The following is an 8,511-nucleotide window of genomic DNA, read 5'->3' on the forward strand; positions in this document are numbered from 1 at the left end:
AGATCAGTCGAACCTGAACATGAGACATCACAGGTGGCTGGACGTAGTCAAGGATTATGACTGCGAGATCCTTTACCATCCAGGTAAATCGAATATGGTGGCAGATGCTTTGAGCCGAAAGTCAACTGGATCTTCAGATGAGGTATCGTGTAGGAGATTATCAGTGGATTCCTTACTTTTGGGATTGATTAGGGAGGCTCAGTGTTCAGGAAGAGAACTGGAAGATTGAGAGGATTAGGGGTGAGATCACCAGATTTGTTCCGGATAGTCGTGGATTGTTGACCCATTATGGTCGGGTATGGGTTACTATGTCTGGTGGGATCAGACAGATTGTGTTGGAGGAGGCTCATATCGCTTTTCTATCCATCCGAGGGCCACCAAGATGTATCGGGGTCTGAGATTGAGCTATTGGTGGTCGTGCATGAATAGAGATATCACCTGTTATGTGGAGAGGTGCTTGACCTGCAGGATGGTCAAGGATGAGCATCAGAGGCTGCATGACAAGATGCAGCCTTTAGAGGTACCCGTGTTGAAATGGGAGTAGATTTTGATGGACTTCATCACCAAGTTACCGAGGACGGTCTAAGGGTTTTGATTCTATTTGGGTCATCGTGGATCGATTGACCAATAGTGCCCATTTCCTGGCGATTCGGGAGAGTTCTGCGGTTGAGAAGTTGGCCGATGTGTATATTCGCGAGATCGTTGCTCGCTATGGGGTTTCAGTCTCCATTATTTCAGACCGTGATGTCCGGTTCACCTCCCATTTTTGGCAGAAGTTCCATGAGGAACTGGGAACAAAATTGCACTTTAGCACAACTTATCATCTGCAGACCGACAGCCAGAGTGAGCGGACAATATAGACCCTTGAGGATATGTTGTGGGCCTGTGTCATCGATTTTGGTGGGAACTAGGACTCCTACTTACCTCTGGCAGAGTTTTCGCACAACAACATGTGAGAACAAGGATATGATTGCGCAGGGACAAGGCTTGAAAACTCAAACTTTGAGTTAATGCTTAAGATCAATGTTTGCTTCTGATTAAGAGTTCCAGTCAAGTCTGGCAAGTCCAGTCGAGACTGAAGATGAGAATCAACAAAGTACTTCAAGTATTAAATATGGAGTAATGAGTATAATCAAAGTAAAAACAATAAATGAACAAGTAGAATGTTTGAAAGGGTTTATTTGAGAGAAAAGTGCAAGTGAAGTAAATTCAAATATAACTATCTTTGGAGCAACAATCTGTATACTATTCTTGTCATTAATCACTCATTATATAGGAGAAAGAGGTACATCATACAAACCCAAATACATACAAAGGAATGGATAAATGAGTTACTTCTGACACTCTGATTATCCCATTTGACAAAAAGACTAAGTCCTATGTAAGGTTACATCAAGTAAAAGACAAGAATAATTAATGCACTGACAGATACACTATCTCGGAAGACTTCTTCACTTCAAACCATAATCTCTACTTTGGATTCCAACTTCCATCTCTAACCACAGACCGATCTTGTACCTCATCCCACTTCGGACTCAAGACTGACTTCGAAACTCCAAAGGTTAGAGATTGCTAAAGGTTCACTTTCAGGTTCCAACAATCTCCCCTAAGTGAACTTAGCAATCCAGTCAACTTAGTTCGAATCTTCCTTGATGAACACATACTCTCTGCTTCGATGTACCACTACAACGGACTTATAAACTTTGCCATCACATGCTCTGGTGCGTCGGACTTTGATGCTTGACTGATAAACTTCCAAAGGGCCTTAGTGGGAACCAGATGTTTGTCAAGGACTCAGAAGAAGTCCTTCTTGTTTGTTTTTCTTTGAAGATAGACAAATCATAACACTGGTTCATCAATAGGTTCCTCTGCCAATATCTCAGCTTCTGGCAGCTTGAAGTCAATTTTGGCCAAGTACTTTTCTGTTCCGAATAGATGGGCCAATTCAAAGTCGCACCGGCAAAATTCAGCAACGTAATCTTTGAGGAAGCTCAAAGTAGCGTGGTAAGCTTCTATGCTATCATCATCAACTTGGTGACTTCTGAAATGAGCAATAATTGTCAGAATATCATTTGGGTTAATAGCAGGGAAGTAGGCGTCAGTGATGGTTTTCTGAGTTGGTTTGTTTCGGAAGATGTGGTATCGGAAGAACACACAATTGAGTTCGAACTTGGTCAAAATTTTCCTTTCGAACCCAGAAATCTTAGTGATCCTTTTCCGAGACCAGACTTCTTTTTGATGAAGTGCGTTCTTGGAATAAAAGGTCTTCAATCTTTCACGTTCAGTTTGGATGATCATTTGTGGATCATCTTCCGGGTGGAGAGGAGTGAACTTTGTGTAGAACTTGCTGTAAGGAGAGAGAGGCAAGTCAATCTGGTCCGAATCTTGGTTGGGAAGATCATAGTACATAAAAGGAACTATGTCTACATCTTTCACGATTCCATCTTTGCAAAGGGGAGAGATCCCTAGCATCGGATGAGGATTATCATCTTTGAAGGATTGAATCCGGATGCTTTCCTCAAGTGCTCAATTAATATCTTCTTGGGACCAAGCACTTCTTTCTTTCAAGGGAGGTGTCGAGTAAGAAAAGCCCAAGATGGGCTTCTTTCCCTTGTCTTTCTGTTTTTGGAGGGAAGAGAGGATGTGTTGCATGTTCTCATCAACAACGAGTTTCGGAGGAGAGGAAGGCAGGGGCTCTTCCAGAATATCATCCGACTTTCGGACTGGAGAGCCTTCATCGATAGGAACGATATTGGGGAAAGGAATCGGAGGCAACATTGATGTCGTGGATCGGAAGGCGTCAACTGCTAATTGGGTTTTAGCCTTTGCCATTTCTTGGCTTTTATGAAGTACACCGGCCAGAGTTAATGGCCATGATACTACTGACCATATCCTTTGCTCTTCCTCGGAGAGCACCTTGGCTGGAAACTTTTTTGGGGCTGGAAGCCCTATGATGGCATTCATAATGTACATATCTTCATCATCATCATCATCATCGTCATCATCATCACCACCTGAAGAACCTGAAAGAATTTGTAAGGAATCATCAGAGTTTTCATCTCGGAGTCTGAACTTCGAGACATGCTTCCAGGGTTGATTTCTCCAACTAGGTCCTTCTCCCCCTCTTGCAACGGAGGACCCTGCATCCAATACAAGCAAAGAATATCCCTTAAGTTCCGAGAATCGTTGGAACTCCTTTTGAAAACTCTGATTCATCTGAAGAGTCAGAGCGTCATAAGCTTCAGCTGTGGGAGCCTGAGCTTTGAGATGATCGAAGAGGGCTGAAAGAATGGGAAGCATCTCGTCAAATTTGTGGTTCAGAACATCCACGATGTTCCAGCATCCCCGAAGAACATTGAGAAGAACTTGTTGGATGATGAGGTTCATCTCATCTTTCTTTTGGATCTCCTTCTCTAACCTCTAAATCTGTTTCTCATGACGAACAGGAGTTTGTTTGATGAGCTCGTTTGTGGCACTGAATAAATCATCCTGAACGTTCAGCATCTTGGTGATGGTGTCGAGATAGTGATCGACAGAGGCATCATACTTTTGTTCAACTTCCTCGATAGTGTGCTTGAGGCGTATGGAGATAAGCTGATCAAGTTGGGCTTCCCTTTCAGCAGTGGTGGGTCCGAACTTGTTGGTTTTGGATAGGGATTTGAGGATTGCATCAAGCTTAGAATCCAATCCGGAAACCTTATCATCAATCTTGGCATTTAGTCTGGCCACAGAGGTTTCTATGGCATCAACCTTCTTCATGGTGTTAGAGACATTGTCTCGAAGTTCCAAGAAGGAAAAAGGATCAACGTAGTTTCCAACGGATGACCCTGTGTCCGAAGTGGAAGTCCGGTACTTGTTTTTGTCATCATCTTGGGTCTCTGGAGGTACGGAGGGACCAACCTGAGTTGCATTGGCTGCCTGATCTTCCTGGTGAGGAGTAGATTCTGTTTCGGCTCCGAGATGCGATTGAACTTGATCGTCGATTTTGATTTCTTCGTCAATCGTCTTGGAAGAGGAGGACGAGAGTCCGAAATCAAGATCCGGCCTTGATGAGGATGGCATTGAAGGAAAAAGAAATGAGGAGTGTTGGATTAGTGTCTAAGTCCATAACTATAATTGGTATATTCTTGACCCGACCCGGCATGGTCCATTTGGGTTGCATGGCATCATGCATTTGGATAGACTAAAATGAGAGAAATAACACTAAAGGTTTATTAATATATTATAAGTTCTAATATATTAATAAGATTATTTAATTAGTATTGATCAAGAATTATTCTAGAATTAATTAAGTGATCAAAAGAAGACTAATTAAATATATGGGTTGATTGTGTAAATCATCCATACTTATATAGTGGGCTAATGCTCCATGGATTATCAAGTTGGGCTAAAACCCATAGGATGCTCCATGGTGTATTTGAACCCATGGATCCAAGGAAATGGAAAGCCATGACAATTAGGGTTTACCCTAATTGTGACTAACTATATAATGATCTTATTATTGAAGAAATCGGCCACTAGGGAAACAAGTGAGGGAAAACCGATTTTAGAAGTGTTTTACTTTCTCTCAAGTTATTCCAAGTGTTCATGATGTTGTGTGAACCATTTGAGGTGTCACACTTGGGGCACTAGGCTCTTGAGCTACATGGAATCAAGCACCAACCAAGAGGTATGTAATTCTACTAGAATTTATCTTATGTGTACTTTATATTATGCTAGTTAGAACAATACCTTGGAAAATTGATATTTACATGTATAATAGAGAAAACATAGATCCAAGGTATTTAGGGTTGCATGTACACCTTAGGAGTGTTAGAATGCTCAAAACCCAACAAGGAGAACATCGGAGGAGCAGCAATGGAAGCACCTTTGTCATCGAACATGACTTCATCTGAAAGTTCTTCATTTGGATCGGAGTACATAGCATCATGGGGATGAGTCTTTGGCGTTTCTCTGGAAGCGAACTCTAGATCTGTGATATCAGCAGTGGGGACAACGAAGGGCAAGTTGCTTTGGATGGCCTTGTTCCTCATTGAGAAGAGAGTTCCTTCGACTTGAGGCCTGGTGAGTTTCTAATGCCTCGTATGTGTCCTGTCAACATAATATTCCCACAAAGGATCATTAGCACCTGGTCGTCATGTACCCTTACCGGGTATCAGACCAGTTGAGGCACCTAAGGTTGGAGGGACTACTCCAGCCTCGGAATGCTTGGGGTCCGAAACAGGGATCTCGGACCATGCTTGTGTAAAAGGAATTGGGTTTTCCAAAGAGACACGTGGGTTTGTTCCAGGGGGCAAGGAACTTTGTTCAACACCATAAATGCCTTGTTGGGAAGGTGAGGGTGTGTTGTGTAGAGACTCCATGTGTGTGTGTGTGCTTCTGTTTTTGAAACTCCAAAGGGTACTTCGGAAGAGTGGGTAGGTGGGGTAAGAGGATGGCCAGTGTCAGCCAGAATGTCTTTGGTTCTATCCTGTTGAGAGGAAGAACCGACTTTGGTTCTCTTTTTGGCCTTGGGCTAAGAGGGATAAGTCTTTCGCTTAGCTGACTTCTTTTTCTTACCGCCTGAGGGAACAGGTTTGGCCACTTCCGGAGTGGGCTCAACGGGGACTGAGGTAGATTGTGTAGGGATATACAAAATCGAAGTCTCCTTGTGGTGTTTCAAATGAATTTATCCGGAAGGTAAAATGGCCCGCATATGTTCCGACAATCGTCTAATTGGTCTGAAGGACGTTTGGTCCAGAATGCGGTAATTTCTAATAGTTTAGAAAGAAACAAATACCTCTCATGGAATTGTATCCACATGAATTGGTTCAAAATTTTCTTTATACAATTGTTGAATCATCAGGGCCCAAAATCTAGGGATGGAAATCTCGTTGGGCTTCCGGTTGATGGAAAACTTCTGAAAGTCTTGCCACAAGACTTTAGGAAGATCTACAGCTTTGCTCTTGCTGGAGAAGATGTTGTAAACCATGTATAACCAATCTTTTCTAAGAGTGTCTGTACCTCCATGTTTTCCAGACAGACCCCTGGCAATGAAATGCATCAGAACGGTCCAAAGGCCTGAGACAGCTGATTTCTTGAACTTTTTTGCTTTATATTCTTCGCCATAATCGATGTGAGTGAGAAACAATTGGAATTCTTCTGCTGTGGGTTCTTGGACCTTGAAGTCTGTAGGGTTTTCGTTTATTCCAATCGCCTTCAGAAACGTGGATTTGTGAACTAGTACAATGCTATCACCTGTTATCTTGGTCTCAACAACGTCGTTTTTAATCTTGATTCGCTCAAAGGCTGTATGAAGAAGACGAATAGAAAGTGGAGGTTCTGTAATCTTGGTGAGTGGAACAGCGATGGGGTGATGAGCAATGAACTCAATCATGACTCTAATGGACTCGTCAAAATCCATGGGGTCTATGGAAAACAATTGTGTCGTATCTCTGAGAAAGGGTTCGTTAGATTGAGATGATGAAGAACCTTTGGATGATTTCTTTTTGGGAGCAGATTTGGGAACTTTTGGGATGGATTGAGAAACGTCAGGAGTGGTTTGGGAAACGTTGGGAGGAGATTGGGAAGACTCCATTGTTGCAGGAGATGAAAGCTTGAAGAACACGGTTGCAGAGAGAAAGAAGAATAAGGGTTTGAGCTTTTTTGTGCGCGTAAAGGGTAAAAGGGGGTTTGAGCAGGGTTTTTATAGGTTAAGGAAACGGTTCGGGTATAGAAAGGGTAATGATGAAACCCGAATATGGAAATAGTTGGCATTTATTATGTTGCCGTTTTTAGATGAGTTGACCTGCAATGACTAAAGATCTAAATGGCTTGTTGTAAAAAATAGAATCTGTCACTTTGTTGATGTGATGTTTACTTTACAGAGATGTGTGCAATATGGAGCGAGTTTCGAGGGCAAAAAGATAATCATCATTAAAATGTAACCGTTAAAAAACGTTTCATATGAAAACCTTTTGAACTTCATCATGTGATTTGATTTCGGAGCCATAAGGTTCCGGAATGATTTGAAAACAGTTTCTGATCACGAAGAGTCCAAAAAAAATTAAATGATCTCGGAACATGAGAAAGGTCCGAGATAGGGTCCGGAATGAAACATATGAGTCATAAGGTCTAGAGTGAATTTTTGAAAAGATTTCGTAGTCAAGAGTCCGATGTGAAATTCTTGAAGAGATTCCCGGAGTCAAGAGGCCGGAGTGAGACTTTTTGAGGAGATTCCGGAGTCAAGAGTCCGGAGTGAGACTTTGATAAACTCTGAAATAAGAAGAATCTGATCTCGAACAAATGATGAGAGTTCAATACCGTTCCAGACTTGAATTCTGGGATGATCTTATGAATTAAGTTCCAAGGTGAGATTAAAATCAATGTGACTATATTGGTCATGGACTGCCTATGATGAAATGAGTTGTACAACTTAAAACTACAAGAGGTAGTTAGATAAAAAGACACGTAAAATAATCCTATTTATTCCGAGAGGCAATAGTTCTGAAATGAGAGAAAATTTGACTTTGGAACTTCTTTACTTTCTGATGTTGCCATTAGAGAGTACACACCTCTTGAAAGAACTGAGGATCAGGCATCATCATACCCATTTTGTTCAAAAAACCATTGAATTTGGTTTCGTCTAATGCCTTAGTAAAAACATCAGCAATTTCATCGTCAGATGGAACAAAAATAACTTCGATGTTACCATTTAAAACATGATCTTTAATGAAATGGTATCGTATATCGATGTGCTTCGTCATAGAGTGTTGAATTGGGTTATGCAAAATTACAATGACACTTTGAGAATCACAATAGATTGGGATTTGCTGAAACCGATAACCATAATCTAAGAGCTGTGATTTCATCCAAAGAACTAGAGATGTGCAGCTAGCAACAACAATGTATTCCGCTTCAGCTGTTGAGATTGCAATGCAATTCTGCTTCTTAGATGACCAGCTGACCAAACGACCACCTAAAAATTGATAGCCACCAGATGTGCTTTTTCTGTCCAATTGAAGACCGCCATTGTTCGAATCAGAATATGGTTGAAGGAGGAAACTCTCATTTGTTGGGTACCAGATTCCGAGATTCTTTCTACCTTTGAGGTATCGGAATATTTGCTTAACGACCAAGAGATGAGACATCTTTGGATTAACCTGAAATCTGGCACAAAGACATGTTGAAAACATGATGTCAGGATGACTTGCTGTAAGGTAGAGTAGTGATCCAATCATTCATCTGTACTTCTTTTCATCAACAGCAACACCCAAAGGGTCCGAAAAGATCTTGTGTTCGAAACCCATAGGTACCTTTGCCGAGGCACATGTGTCCATTGGATATTTCTTGAGAAGTTCCGAGATGTACTTTTCTTGGTGAATAAAGATTCCTCTGTTGGTCTGTTTAACTTGGAGACCTAGGAAGAAGCTTAGTTCATGATTCATACTCATTTGGAATCGACTAACCATTAACTTAGCAAAGTCAGCAACTATTGATGAATCGGTGGATCCAAAAATGATGTCGTCAACA

Source organism: Lactuca virosa, chromosome 2 (genome assembly GCF_052849685.1).
Source record: "Lactuca virosa cultivar CGN04683 chromosome 2, Lactuca_virosa_CGN04683_v6, whole genome shotgun sequence".
Taxonomy (NCBI): Eukaryota; Viridiplantae; Streptophyta; class Magnoliopsida; order Asterales; family Asteraceae; genus Lactuca; species Lactuca virosa.